Source organism: Piliocolobus tephrosceles, chromosome 1 (assembly GCF_002776525.5).
Source record: "Piliocolobus tephrosceles isolate RC106 chromosome 1, ASM277652v3, whole genome shotgun sequence".
NCBI lineage: Eukaryota > Metazoa > Chordata > Mammalia > Primates > Cercopithecidae > Piliocolobus > Piliocolobus tephrosceles.
This window is the reverse complement of record NC_045434.1, coordinates 97,184,043-97,199,270: the sequence shown is the minus strand read 5'-3', so window position 1 is coordinate 97,199,270 and position 15,228 is coordinate 97,184,043.

Below are 15,228 nucleotides of genomic sequence, written 5' to 3'. Positions count from 1 at the left end.
TATCATGGGGAGGGGGGAGGGGGGAGGGATTGCATTGGGGAGTTATACCTGATATAAATGATGAATTGATGGGTGCTGACGAGTTGATGGGTGCAGCACACCAACATGGCACATGTATACATATGTAACAAACCTGCACGTTATGCACATGTACCCTAGAACTTAAAGTATAATAATAATAATAAAAAAATACCCACTAACTTGCAGAAAGAAAACTTTTCAAGGCATGAAACCCAGAATACTTGTGATGGTTAATATTGAGTGTCAGTTTGGTTGGCTGGAAGAATGACAAGTACTATTCCTGGGCATGTCTGTGAGGGTGTTGCCAAAGAAGATTAACATTTGAGTCAGTGGACTGGGAAAGGCAGACCCACCCTCTATCTGGGTGGTCACAATCTAATCAGCTGTCAGCCTGGCCAGAATAAAAAGAAGCAGAAGAATGTGAAAAGATGAGAGTGGCTTATTCTCCCAGTCTACATTTTTCTCCCATGCTGGATGCTTCCTGTCCTTGAACATTGGACTCCAAGTTCTTCAGCTTTGAGACTCTTGGACCTTCAACTACAGACTGAAGGCTGTATTGTTGGCTTCCCTACTTTTGAGGTTTTGTGACTGGGACTGGCTTCCTTGCTCCTTAACTTGCAGATGGTGTATTGTGGGACCTCACCTTGTGATCATGTGAGTCAATACTCCTTAATAAACTCCCCCTCTATATATCTCCATCCTATTAGTTTCATCCCTTTAGAGAAGCCTGACTAATGCAATACTCTATTACTGCAATGATAGTGTGCAGTCCACTCATGACTCTAGCATGCAGACCAACAGAAAAATTGATCAAAACAGTAATAGCTATAGCAACCTGCTAAATGATAGGTAATATAAAATATGTAAATTGAGTTAACTAAAAGTCAAAATGTAATGGGAGTGGAGTTAAAGTTTAGGTGTTTTCTTTGTGTTTCTTTGCCTTTGTTTCTATTCTTCTATTTGTAATCTAAAATAAGTTGTCATCTCTTTAAAATAACTTATTATATCTATAAGATATTTTTGTTAAGTCTGATAATAACCACAATGCAAAAACCTATAATAGATTCACCAAAAATTAAAAGCAATGAATGAAAACATACTCCATAGAAAATCACTGAACCACATAGGAAGACAGTAAGAAAGGAAGAGATAATTGATCACACTACCAGAAAACAAGCAACAAAATTGCAGTAGTAAGTCCTTATTTATCAACAATAACACTGAATGTAAGTAAACTCATTTCTGCAATTAAAAGACAGAGTGGATGAATGGATACACAAAGATGGCCCAACTATATTCTGCCTACAAAAACCTTACTTAATCTGTAAAGACACACACAGACTGAAAGTGAAGGGATGGAAAAAGATATTTCGTGCTAATGGAACCAACAAAGAGCAGGAGTTGCTATCTATACATAGAAAAAAATTGATTTTAAGACAAAAACTATAAGAAGAGACAAAGAAGGTCACTATATAATGATAAAGGGGTCAATTCAGCAAGAGAATATAACAATTTTAAGTATATATATACCCAATGGTGAAGCACCCAGACATACAAAGCAAACATTAATAGATCTGAAGGGAGAGGCAGACTGCAATACAATACTAGTAGGGGACTTCAACAACCCACTTTCAGCAATGGACAGATCTTCCAGACAGAAAGTCAATAACAAAAATCAGAGTTAAAATACACACTGGACCAAATAGGCCTAACTGACATTTATAGAACATTTCATCCAACAACTACAGAGTACACTTTTTTTTTTTTTTTCCCTCAGCACAGGGAACACTTTCCAGAATAAACTATAAGTCCACAAAACAAGACTCAACCAATTCAGAAAGGTAAAAATGACATCAGGTACGTTTCTGACTACAATGGAATAAAACTAGAAATCCATAACAAGAGGAACCTCAGAAAATACACAAACACATGGTAATTAAGCAACATGCTCCTGAACAACCAATGAGTCAATGAAGATATTCAGAAAAAATTTAAGATATTTGTTAAAACAAATGAGAATGGAAATACAACACACCAAAATCTATGGGACACAGCAAAAGCAGTACTAAGAGTGAAGTTTATAGCAATAAGTGTCTACATCAAAAAAGTGTAAAGACTTCACATAAACAACCTAATAATGAACCCCAAGGAATTAGAAAAGCAAGAACTAACAAAACGCAAAATTAGTAGAAGCAGAGAAATAATAAACATTGGAGTAGAAGTAAATAAAATTGAGACTAAAAAACAATAGAGAAGATCATTAAAACAAAATGTTGGATTTTTGAACAGGCAAATGAAATCCACAAACTCTTAGCTAGACTAACCAAGAAAAAAGATCTATATAAATTAAATCAGAAATGAAAAAAAAAAAAAAAAAAAACAACAGCAACTGACATTACAGAAATGCAAAGAATCATTAGAGACTATAGTTAACAATTACACACCAACAAATTGGAAAACCTAAACATGGATAAATTCTGAGACACATTACAACCTACCAAGCTTGATCTATGAAGGAATAGAAAACTTCAAGAAACCAATAACAAGTAATGAGATTGAAACCATAATAAAAAGTCTCTTGTCAAAGAAAAGCCAAAGAGTGGATGACTTTGCTGCTGAATTCTAACAAACACTTAAAGAACTAATATCAATTCTATTCAAACTTTTAAAAAAATTGAAGAAGATGGAATTTTTCTAAGCTCATTTTATGAGGCCAGTATTACCCTGATATCAAAACCAGACAAGGACACACACACACACACACACAAAAGAAAAAAGAAAGAAAGAAAGAAGGAAAGAAAGAAAGAAAGGCAGAAAGAAAGAAAAAGAAAGAAAGAAAGAAAGAAAGAAAGAAAGAAAGAAAGAAAGAAAGAAAGAACGAACTACAGGCAAGTATCACTGGTGCAAATGCAAAACTTCTTGACAAAATACTAGCAAAACAAATTCAAAAATATTTGAACTACCAGGTGATTTAGCAGTCCTACTAGTGAGTATATACCCCAAAGAAAGTAAATTAATATATGTATTAGTCCGTTTTCACACTGCTATAAAGATACTGCTAAGACTGGGTAATTTATAAATAAAAGATATTTAATTAAGTCATAGTTCCTCATGGCTGGGAAACTTACAATCATGGTTGAAGGTGAAGGGGAAGCAAGGCATATCTTCTCATGGTGGCAAGAGAGACAGTGAGTGAAGGGGGAACTCTGTTAAACACTTTTAAAACCATCAGCTCTTGTGAGAACTCACTCACTATTATGAGAACATCATAGGGGAAGCCATCCCCATGATCCAATCACTTCCCACCAGTTCCCCACACCCCATACCTCAACACATGGGGATCACAATTTGAGATGAGATTTGCATGGGAACACAGAGCAAAACCATATCAATATATCAAATATATATCTGTACACCCACTTTTATTGCAGCACTATTCACAATGGCCAAAATATGGAATCAACCCAAATGTCTATCAGTGGATGAATAGACAAAGAAGGTGTGGTCTATTTACACAATGAAATATTATTCAGCCTCAAAAAGAAGGACATCGTGTCATTTGCAGCAGCATGGATGGATGGGAACCAGAGGTCATTATGTGAGGTAAGCCAAGCACAGAAAGACAAATATTACATGTTCTCATTTATATGTAGGAGACAAAAAACTGGATCTCATGAAGATAGACAGTAGTTTTATAGTTACCAGAGGCCAGGAAGAGTAGGAGGCAGGGGGCGCACCCAAGATGGCTGAATAGGAAGAGGTCCAGCCTCTAGCTCCCAGTGTGAGTGACACAAAAGAACAGTGATTTCTGCATTTTCAACTGAGGTACTGGGTTCATCTCACTGGGGAGTGCCAGACAATCAGTGCTGGTCAGCTGGTGCAGCCCAACTAGCGAGAGCTGAAGCAGGGTGAGCATCACCTCACCTGAGAAGTGTGAGGGGGAAGGAATCTCTTTTCCTAGCCAAGGGAAACTGAGACACATAACACCTGGAAAATCCAGTAATTCCCACCCTAATACTGCATTTTACCAAGGGTCTTAGCAAAAGGCACACCAGGAGATTATATCCCACACCTGGCCTGGAGAGTCCCACGCCCATGGAGCCTCCCTCATTGCTAGCACAGCAGTCTGAGATCTAACTGCAAGGCTGCGGCAAGGCTGGGGGAGGGGTGCCCACCATTGCTGAGGCTAAAGTGGGTAAACAAAGCCACTGGGAAGCTCGAATTGGGTGAAGCCCACCACAGCTCAAGGAGGCTGGTCTGCCTCTGTAGACTCCTCCTCTGGGGACAGGGCATAGCTAAACAAAAAGCAGCAGAAACCTCGGCAGAGGTAAATGCCCCTGTCTGAGAGCTTTAAAGAGAGCAGTGGATCTCCCAGCACAGAGGTTGAGATCTGAAAACAGACAGACTGCCTGTGCAAGTGGGTCCCTGACCCCTGAGTAGCCTAACTGGGAGACTTTCCACACCAGGTGCAGACTGACACCTCACACCTCACATGGCAGGGTACACCCCTGACAAGAAGCTTCCAGAGCAAGAATCTGACAGCAACACTCGCTGTACAGCAATATTCTATCTTCTGCAGCCTCCGCTGCTCATACCCAGGCAAACAGGGTCTGGAGTGGACCTCAAGCAAACTCCAACAGACCTGCAGCTGAGGGTCCTGACTGTTAGAAGGAAAACTAACAGAAAGGACACCCACAGCAAAACCCCATCAGTATGTCACCATGGTCAAAGATCAAAGGCAGATAACACCACAAAGATGGGGAAAAAGCAGTGCAGAAAAGCTGGAAATTCAAAAACTTGGAGTGCATCTCCCCCTCCAAAGGAACGCAGCTCATTGCCAGCAATGGAACAAAGCTGGATGGAGAATGACTTTGATGAGTTGAGAGAACAAGGCTTCAGTTGATCAAACTTCTCAGAGCTAAAGGGGGAACTACGTAACTAGCGCAAAGAAACTAAAAACCTTGAAAAAAGAATGGATGAATGGATAACTAGAATAATCAATGTAGACAAGTCCTTAAAAGAACTGATAGAGATGAAAACCATGACACAAGAACTACGTGACAAGTGCACAAACTTCAGTAACTGACTTGATCAACTGGAAGAAAGAGTATCAGCGACTGAAGATCAAATGAATGAAATGAAGCGAGAAGAGAAGTGTGGAGAAAGAATAGTAAAAAGAAGTGAATAAAGCCTCCAAGAAGTATGGGATTATGTGAAAAGACCAAATCTATGTCTGATTGGGGTGCTTGAAAGTGAGGGGGAAAATGGAACCAAGTTGGAAAGCACTCTGCAGGGTATTATCCAGGAGAACTTCCCCAACCTAGTAGGGCAGGTCAACATCCAAATTCAGGAAATACAGAGAACACCACAAAGATGCTCCTCAAGAAGAGCAACTCCAAGACACATAATTGTCAGATTCACCAAAGTTGAAATAAATGAAAAAATCTTAAGGGCAGCCAGAGAGAATGGTCAGGTTACACACAAAGGGAAGCCCATCAGACTAACAGCAGATCTCTCAGCAGAAACTCTCCAAACCAGAAGACAGTGGGGGCCAATATTCAACATTCTTAAAGAAAAGAATTTTCAACCCAGAATTTCATATCCAGCCAAACTAAGTTTCATAAGTGAAGGAGAAATAAAATCCTTTACAGACAAGCAAATGTTTAGAGATTTTGTCACCACCAGGCCCATCCTACAAGAGCTCCTGAAAGAAGCACTAAACATATAAAGGAACAACAGGTACCAGCCATTGCAACAACATGTCAAAATGTAAAGTCCATCGATGCTAGGAAGAAGCTGCATCAACTAGCAAGCAAAATAACCAGCTAATGTCATAATGACAGGATCAAGTTCACACATAAAAATTTTAACCTTAAATGTAAATGGACTAAATGGCCCAATTAAAAGACACAGACTGGCAAATTGGATGAAGAGTCAAGACCCATCAGTTTGCTGTATTCAGGAGACCCATCTCACATGCAGAGACAAACATAGGCTCAAAATAAAGGGATGGAGGAAGATCTACCAAGCAAATGGAAAGCAAAAAATGCAGAAGTTGCAATGCTAGTCTCTGACAAAACAGACTTTAAACCATCAAAGATAAAAGGAGACAAAGAAGGCCATTACATAATGGTAAAGGGATCAATTCATCAGAAAGAGCTGACTATCCTCAATATACACACACCCAATACAGGAGCACCCAGATTCATAAAGCAAGTCCTTAGAGACATACAAAGAGACAGACTCCCATACAATAATAATGGGAGAGTTTAACATCCCACTGTCAACATTAGACAGAACAATGAGACAGAAAATTAACAAGGATATCCAGCAATTGAACTCTGTACCAAGCAGACCTAATAGACACCTACAGAACTCTCCACCCCAAATCAACAGAATATACATTCTTCTCAGCACCACATTGCACTTATTCCAAAATTGACCACATAGTTGGAAGTAAAGCACTCCTCAGCAAATGTAAAAGAACAGAAATGATAACAAACTGTCTCTCAGACCACAGTGCAATTAAACTAGAACTCAGGACTAAGAAACTCTATCAAAACTGCTCAACTACATGGAAACTGAACAACCTGCTCCTGAATGACTACTGGGTACATAACAAAATGAAGGCAGAAATAAAGATGTCCTTTGAAACCAATGAGAACAAAGATACAACATACCAGAATCTCTGGGACACATTTAAAGCACTGTGTAGAGGGAAATTTATAGCACTAAATACCCACAAGAGAAAGTAGGAAAGATCTGAAATTGACACTCTAACATCACAATTAAAAGAACTAGAGAAGCAAGAGCAAACACATTCAAAAGCTAGCAGAAGGTGAGAAGTAACTAAGATCAGAGCAGAACTGAAGGAGATAGAGACACAAAAAACCCTCCAAAAAATCAATGAATCCAGGATCTGGTTTTTTGAAAAGATCAACAAAATTGATAGACCACTAGCAAGATTAATAAAGAAGAAAAGAGAGAAGAATCAAATAGATGTAAAAAAAAAAAAAAAATGATAAAGGGGATATCACCACCGACCCTACAGAAAAAAAAACTACCACCAGAGAATACTATAAATAGCTCTGCACAAATAAACTAGAAAACCTAGAAGAAATGGATAATTTCCTGGACACTTACACTCTCCCAAGACTAAACCAGGAAGAAATTGAATCCCTGAGTAGACCAATAGCAGGCTCTGAAATTGAGGCAATAATTAATAGCCTAACAACCAAAAAAAGTCCAGGACCAGATGGATTCACAGCCGAATTCTACCAGAGGTACAAGGAGGAGTTGGTACCATTCCTTCTGAAACTATTCCAATCAATAGAAAAAGAGGGACTCCTCCCTAACTTATTAATGAGGCCAACATCATCCTGATACCTAAGACTGAGAGAGATAAAACAAAAAAAGAGAATTTTAGACCAATATCCCTGATGAACACTGATTCAAATATTCTCAATAAAATACTGGCAAACTGGATCCAGCAGCACATCAAAAAGCTTATCCACCATGATCAAGTAGGCTTCATCCCTGGGATGCAAGGCTGGTTCAACATATGCAAATCAATAAACGTAATCCAGCATACAAACAGAACCAAAGACAACAACCATATGATTATCTCAATGGATGCAGAAAAGGTCTTTGACAAAATTCAACAGCCCTTCATGCTAAAAACTCTCAATAAATTCAGTATTGATGGAACGTATCTCAAAATAATAAGAGCTATTTATGACAGACCCACAGCCAATATCATACTGAATGGGCAAAAACTGGAAGCATTCCCTTTGAAAATGGGCATAAGACAAGGATGCCCTCTCTCACCACTCCTATTCAACATAGTGTTGGAAGTTCTGGCTAGGGCAATCCGGCAAGAGAAAGAAATCAAGAGTATTCAGTTAGGGAAAGAAGAAGTCAAATTGTCCCTGTTTGCAGATGACATGATTGAATATTTAGAAAACCCCATTGTCTCAGCCCAAAATCTCCTTAAGCTGATAAGAACTTCAGCAAAGTCTCAGGATACAAAATCAATGTGCAAAAATCACAAGCATTCTTATACATCAGTAACAGACAAACAGAGAGCCAAATCATGAATGAACTCCCATTCACAATAGCTTCAAAGAGAATAAAATACCTAGGAATCCAACTTACAAGGAATGTAAACGACCTCTTCAAGGAGAACTACAAACCACTGTTCAGTGAAATCAAAGAGGACACAAACAAATGGAAGAACATACCATGCTCATGGATAGGAAGAATCAATATCGTGAAAATGGCCATACTGCCCAAGGTAATTTATAGATTCAATGCCATCCCCATTAAGCAACCAATGACTTTCTGCACAGAATTGGAAAATACTGCTTTAAAGTTCATATGGAACCAAAAAAGACCCCACATTGCCAAGACAATCCTAAGTCAAAAGAACAAAGCTGGAGGCATCACGCTACCTAACTTCAAGGCTACAGTAACCAAAACAGCATGGTACTGGTACCAAAACAGAGATATAGACCAATGGAACAGAACGGAGCCTTCAGAAATAATGCCACACATCTACAGCTATCTGATCTTTGACAAATCTGATGAAAACAAGAAATGGGGAAAGGATTCACTATTTAATAAATGGTGCTGGGAAAATTGGCTAGCCATAAGTAGAAAGCTGAAACTGGATCCTTTCCATACTCCTTATATGAGAATTAATTCAAGATGGATTAGAGGCTTAAATGTTAGACCTAAAACCATAAAAACCCTAGAAGAAAACCTAGGTAATAGCATTCAAGACATAGTCATGGGCAAGGACTTCATGTCTAAAACACCAAAAGCAATGGCAACAAAAGCCAAAATTGACAAATGGGATATAATTAAACTAAAGAGCTTCTGCATAGCAAAAGAGACTACCATCAGAGTGAACAGGCAACCTACAGAATGGAGAAAAATTTTGCAATCTATTCAACTGACAAAGGGCTAATATCCAGAACCTATAAAGAACTCAATCAAATTTACAAGAAAAAAACAAACAACCCCATCAAAAAGTGGGCAAAGGACATGAACAGACACTTCTCAAAAGAAGACATTCATACAGTCAACAGATATATGAAAAAATGCTCATCATCACTGGCCATCAGAGAAATGCAAATCAAAACCACAATGAGATACCATCTCACACCAGTTAGAATGGCAATCATTAAAAAATCAGGAAACAACAGGTGCTGGAGAGGGTGTTGAGAAATAGGAACACTTTTACACTGTTGGTGACACTGTAAACTAGTTCTACCATTGTGGAAAACAGTATGGTGATTCCTCAAGGATCTAGAACTAGAAATATCATTTGACCCAGTCATCCCATTACTGGGGATATACCCAAAGGATTATAAGTCATTCTGCTATAGAGACACATGTACACGTATGTTTATTGCGGCACTATTCACAATAGCAAAGACTTGGAATCAACCCAAATGTCCATCAGTGACAGACTGGATTAAGAAAATGTGGCACATATACACCATGGAATACTATGCAGCCATAAAAAAAGATGAGTTCATGTCCTATGTAGGGACATGGATGCAGCTGGAAACCATCATTCTCAGCAAACTAACGCAAGAACAGAAAACCAAATATCGCATGTTCTTACTCATAGGTGGAAATTGAACAATGAGATCACTTGGACACAGGAAGTGGAACATCACACACTGGGTCCTATTGTGGGGAGGGGGTAGGGGGGAGGGATAGCATTAGGAGATAAACCTAATGTAAATGACGAGTTAATGGGTGAAGCACACCAACATGGCACAGGTATACATATGTAACCTGCACATTGTGCCCATGTACCCTAGAACTTAAAGTATAATTAGAAGGAAAAAAAAAAGAGTAGGAAGCAGGAAGGATGAAGAGAGATTGATCAATGGGTACAAATATACAGTTAGAAGAAATAAGATAAAAGAAATAAGTTCCATACATCAGTAGGGTAACTATAGTTAACAATAATCTGTTCAACATAGATGGAACATTTCCGATATTGAGCACTTCAAATTGCTAATAGAGAATAATAAGAATATTCCTAGCAGAAAGAAAAGATAAATATTTAAGGTGATGGATATACTAGTTAACCTGATTTGATTATTACACATTATATGAGTGTACCAAATTATCACATGTGCTTTGAAAATACGTACATGTATTGTATATTAATAAAACAATAAAGACAAAAAAATGTTAAAAATATATGACAAAGTTCATAGGTTTGTCTAAATTCTTTTAGGGAACTGTCACCTAACAACAACAACAATCCAAAAAACCGGCCTTACAGCCATTTCCCTAAACCTTTTTTATAAGTGCCTAGTTTCAACCTCTCAAACTTTGATAATAAGAAAATTAGGTAAAGAATGTACAGGGGAGGTAAATAGACCTCAGATAAATACAGATTTGGAGTTCATGGGCACACACTGTTGGATATGAGCACATTGTTAGACTGGTCTTTGCTTGGATCTGGGTTCTTTTACTGTCTAGAGGTCCCTGAGCTCACGCTAAAGGGATACCTTCCTTTCCCTCCCTGACTCAGTGGGAGTCCCTTTGAAACTAACTCTCCTTTTAAATCTAGTGCTTCAGCTTCTAGAAGACAGGGATATATATGGAACAGTTCTCTACTCTCCTCAAGCAAAGTTCCAAGTTTTACTATTTGTGAAAGCTTGCCTGTTTATGAGGATAACAGTGTGACTGCCTGTTTCTTTTGGAAAGCTGAAATTCACTCCTATTCAAGGAGGTGGCGTTTTACTCTTAGACTTCCCAAAGGCAACAAAACATGGTAGACAGGCATCAGTACCTTTGACACCATCTGGGTTATTTTGTCTTAAATAACATCACATATGGGACATTTACAGTCCAGAGTAGGCAACAGTCTGGCCAAGTCTCTTTCCCACTCTCTTCTCCAGTGATGGAATGTTATGTCTGAACATCTTTTCTAGCCATCTTACCACTCTCCTCTTTGGTGAATAAGGACATGAATAATAACACACAAACCTTCCAAAAATCAGCAAGAAACTTTCACACAGGGAAAATAAATTTGCCTATTAGAATACAATCTGCAGAGATTAAGATATGTTAAATGGCACATACAATTTATATTACTTAATAGAATATAACCTGCTCAGCTGAAACATTGTACATTTGATTATTTCAATATGTTTTCCAAGTTCAATGGGAGGGCCTAAAATACATCAAAAAACTGAAAGGACCTTCAAATGATTTTTTGGCCCATAGTGAAGGGTGGACTTTCCCACAAGTCAGTGGCTCCCCAAAATTATTTGAAAAGGCTACATTCTAGATTAGCAAGGATTACCTCATGTCACGGTCTTTAATCTTCAGTCTGTTCCTACTCTTTTCTCCTCCCAATGTATCAAAATAGAGAACATAAGATGTTTCCCATTAGAGTCCCTCTTCAGGGTCACTGCAGATGTTTATTCCATAAGTATATTCTTGTAAGAACCCTGAAGGACAAGAACAAGTTCAAGATTAAGAACAAGAGAGGCCCTTTTGGTGTCTCTTAGCTATGTCACTTACTTGCTTTGGGGGTGGGTCATGTGAGAACGTGAGGCTAGGTTTATATCTTCTTTTTAAAGGTTAAATAGTAAGGTTGCACAAAATGATACATGAATGCATTATCATTGCAAGCAATTCAAACCCTATAGAAGTTAAAATCAAACAAGAGCAAAAAATCGTTAATTACTCCCAGTTAATACCATTTACTACTCTAGAGGCATATTATCTTAGTTTTGTTATATATCCTTTCAGGATCTCTTTTTCTCTTCTGCTCCATCCCTTGTTAAATACCTGCAAGAGTGTAGGTGTTTTTCAGCAACATTTTTTTTTTTTATCTCAACAATATATCTTGCAGATCTTACCCTGTGATTGTAAACACAGCTACCTCATTTTAAAAAATTGTCATATAAGTATTTTGTAATATAAATGATAGTTCATTTAAAAATTCTTCTCCTGGGCTGGGCGTGGTGGTTCACACCTGTAATCCCAGCGCTTTGGGAGGCCAAGGCGGGTGGATCACCTGAGATCAGGAGTTGGAGGCCAGAATGGCCAACATGGTGAAACTCCATCTCTACTAAATACAAAAATTAGCCGGGTGTAGTGGCGGGCACCTGTAGTCCCAAATACTCAGCAGGCTGAGGCAGGAGAATCGCTTGAATCTGGGAGGCGGAGGTTGCAGTGAGCTGAGATTGTGCAACTGCACTCCAGCCTGGGCAACACAGCAAGACTCTGTCTCAAAAAAAAAAAAAAAAAAGAAAGAAAACAAATTCCCTCCTAGTGGACATTTTTGTTGGTTCCAATTTCTCACAATTCTGCAACCATCTGTATAAATTACTCTGTACATACATATAAAGGTTTTCTCTATCTTTTTCTTGGTTTGTTTGCCATTTGATTCTTAATTTTTTATCTTTTAGATTTTAGATACTAATGAATTTATTGTGAGTTGTGAATATTGCAAATACTTTCTCCTCATTTGTACATTGTCTTGAAAGGTTTTAATGAAGTCTTTAGCCTTACAGATGTTAAAAGTTTAATGTAACCAAATATATCAATTGTTTACTTTTTTAGTTTTTGCTTTCTGTTGTTTCAAGGTCTTTTATATCCAAGTCATAAAATATTCTCACGTGTTTCTTATAATTTTAAATTTCTGTTTTTATGCTTATGTAGATTTTCTTAACTTATTTTTGAGAATGATGTGAGGTTAGACAATAATTTTATCTTGTTTCTAAATTGATAGCTGGTTATGTCAGTACTATTTATTGAACATAAGTTTTTTTCCCTACAAATTTGAAGGTTACTTTTATTGTACATTAAATTATATTGAATTGTTCTTAGAGCTCTACTGTGTTCCATTGCTTTACTTGTCTATTATAGCTCTAGTAATATGCTAATCTAGATGATATACTTTATAATATTTTTTGATATCTGATGAGTCTCTGCACTTTTAATTTTGTAGTATTGAATATTTTTATTGCGTTTTGCCATTACTAAAGATCTTATTGTTTAGTATTTTAATGGGTTATTGCCTTTGTAAAGGAATGCTGTTACTTTTTGTTTACTGATCATGTGTTTGGTTTCTCTCTCATTCTAATTGTCAGTTGATTGTTTTGGATTTTCTAGATAAATAATTCTATTGGTTAGAAACAATTATGGTTTTATATCTTCCTTCCCAATATTTATGCTTTTTAAAAATTGTATTTGTTCCTGTGGCTAAGACCTCTAGGAAAGAGGTCCGTTTGAATAATGGATGTGACAGAAGGCATCTCTTTTATTTCTGATTTGTAATACTTAAAATATTTCAGCATTAAGTATGATACTTGCAGGTTTACTCTTAAACATGCTTCTCAAATGAAAAATATTTTGTCTATTGATAACTTGCAAATTAAAAATAGAAATTAAATTTTATTTATGTATATATTTGATACATATATTTTTTCCTAAGTTAATGAAACAAAGTAAGTTTTGATAGTTTTTTTTCCCTACCATATGTTCTTCCATTCCTGGAATAAATACTGCCTGGTTAGGGGCAGAGCAAGATGGCCGAATAGGAACAGCTCCAGTCTCCAGCTCCCAGCATGAGCGACACAGAAGACAGGTGATTTCTGCATTTTCAACTGAGGTACTGGGTTTATCTCACTAGGGAGTGCTGGACAATTGGTGCTGGTTAGCTGTTGCAGCCTGACCAGCAAGAGCTGAAGCAGGGCCAGGCATCGCCTCACCTGGGAAGTGCAAGGGGGAAGGGAATCCCTTTTCCTAGCCAGGGGAACTGAGACACACAACACCTGGAAAATCGGGTAACTCCCGCCCTGATACTGCGCTTTAAGCAAATGGGCACACCAGGAGATTATATCCCACACCTGGCCAGGACGGTCCCATGCCCATGGAGCCTTCCTCATTGCTAGCACAGCAGTCTGCAATCTAACTGCAAGGCAGCAGCGAGGCTGGGGGAGGGGCACCCACCATTGCTGAAGCTTAAGGAGGTAAACAAAGCCCTGGGAAGATCGAACTGGGTGGAGCTCACAGCAGCTCAGGGGGCCTGCCAGTCACTGTAGACTCCACCTCTGGGGACAGGGCACAGCTGAACAACAACAACAACAACAACAAAAAGCAGCAGAAACCTCTGCAGACGCAAACGACTCTGTCTGACAGCTTTGAAGAGAGCAGTAGATCTCCCAACACGGAGGTTGAGATCTGAGAACAGACAGACTGCCTGCTCAAGTGGGTCCCTGACCCCTGAATAGCCTAACTGGGAGACATCCTACACTAGGGGCAGACCGATACCCCACACCTCACACGGTGGAGTACATCCCTGAGAGGAAGCTTCCAAAGCAAGAATCAGACAGGTACATTTGCTGTTCAGCAGTATTCTATCTTCTGCAGCCTCTGCTGCTGACACCCAGGCAAACAGGGTCTGGAGTGGACCTCAAGCAATCTCCAACAGACCTACAGCTGAGGGTCCTGACTGTTAGAAGGAAAACTAACAAACAGAAAGGACACCCACAGCAAAACCCCATCAGTATGTCACCATGGTCAAAGATCAAAGGCAGATAACACCACAAAGATGGGGAAAAAGCAGTGCAGAAATACTGGAAATTCAAAAAATTGGAGCGCATCTCCCCCTCCAAAGGAATGCAGCTCATCACCAGCAATGGATCAAAGTTGGACAGAGAATGACTTTGACAAGATGAGAGAAGAAGGCTTCAGACCATCAAAGTTCTCAGAGCTAAAGGAGGAATTACGTACCCAGTTCAAAGAAACTAAAAATCTTGAAAAAAGAGTGGAAGAATTGATAACCAGAATAATTAATGCAGAGAAGGCCATAAATGAACTGACGGAGATGAAAACCATGACACGAGAATACGTGACAAATGCACAAGCTTCAGTAACCCACTCGATCAACTGGAAGAAAGAGTATCAGCGATTGAGGATCAAATGGATGAAATGAAGCGAGAAAAGTCTAAAGAAAAAAGAAGACAAAGAAATGAACAAAGCCTCCAAGAAGTATGGGATTATGTAAAAAGACCAAATCTACGTCTGATTGGGGTGCCTGAAAGTGAGGGAGAAAATGGAACCAAGTGGAAAACACTCCTTAGGATATAATCCAGGAGAACTTCCCCAACCTAGTAGGGCAGGCCAACATTCAAATTCAGGAAATACAGAGAACGCCACAAA